Source organism: Monodon monoceros, unplaced genomic scaffold, assembly GCF_005190385.1.
Source record: "Monodon monoceros isolate NGI ecotype Baffin Bay Population unplaced genomic scaffold, NGI_Narwhal_1 Super_Scaffold_6, whole genome shotgun sequence".
In the NCBI taxonomy this organism is placed as follows: domain Eukaryota; kingdom Metazoa; phylum Chordata; class Mammalia; order Artiodactyla; family Monodontidae; genus Monodon; species Monodon monoceros.
This window is the reverse complement of record NW_021703783.1, coordinates 6,236,467-6,237,409: the sequence shown is the minus strand read 5'-3', so window position 1 is coordinate 6,237,409 and position 943 is coordinate 6,236,467. Positions and strand designations below refer to the sequence as shown.

Here is a 943-nt window from a genome sequence, read left to right as displayed (position 1 = left end):
GGTATGGGCAGAGGGACCTCGCTGGAGAGACGAAGTGGAAGTGATGGCTAAGTGCGGTGCGAAAGTAGAGGTGACCCGAGCGACCAGCAAAAGCCGCTGGGCTCTAGGACCCTGAGCTGAGGTGTGTGTGACCAGCGCCCCCCTTCCCCGGCCACGTAGGCATTATTAGGCAACAAGGACCGCACCAGTAGCGCGCAGCGTCCATTGCCCCTGCCCCGGGACACCGGGCCCCTCAGCCCTGGCCCGCTCCTCATCTTTCTTTCCCGAAGCTCCCTCCTGCCCCAAGCGAAGGCTCACACTCACCCCCTTACCCGCCCCCATGCTCTCTCTCCAGCGGCGGATCTCAACCCTAATCCTCCCCCTTCATTCCTGGGAAGAGGCGGCTGTCACTCCACGTAGGTCTCAGTAAGACTTTCTAAAACTCCAGGCCCCTGCCCTCCATCTCCGACCTACTTCCACCCCGCCGCATGACACCCATTCCAACTTCGCTCCCACTCTCCCAAGGCTGTCCCTCGGCGGCCTCGATGGGCGTTTGTCGCGGTTTGATAGGACGGACTCCAAAGGCGAGGTCCTATCCACACAGCCCCACCCGGGTCCGGGCGCTGGCCCGCCGCCCCTCCCGGGAGCTGGAGGAGGACAGCGGCGGGGCCGGGGAGGACCCCCGGGGCCCGGGCCGCCGCGCACCTGGTAGTAGGCCCTCTGCAGGTAGTTGTAGGGCTCCCGGCGGCGGAAGGCGTCCTGGAGCGCGCTCCCCACTCGGAGCCGCGCCGCGCCCCCCGGACCCAGCCTCCGCGCCCCGCACTGGGTCAGGCACTCGGCGCGCCGGAGCGCGGCGCGGAGGAGCAGCGGCTCCCAGGCGCCCCGCGCCGCTCCCGGCCCGGAGTCGGGCCCCGGGGAGGCGGGGAGCGCGGCCCCCGGCTCGGCCGCGCAGCGCGCCCCGCAG

General features: G+C 70.2%; 1 protein-coding gene across 1 annotated transcript in view; it reads right to left on the bottom strand.

Annotated features, from left to right (window-relative positions):
• Window positions 1-936, bottom strand: part of P3H3 (prolyl 3-hydroxylase 3) — a 9,865-nt gene extending 8,929 nt beyond the window's left edge. Inside the window, exon 1 of the mRNA XM_029204919.1 lies at window positions 685-936. The gene's annotated coding sequence lies outside the window, so the exon portion shown is untranslated. The remainder of the gene's footprint in view (window positions 1-684) is intronic.
• Window positions 937-943: the final 7 nt, after the last annotated feature.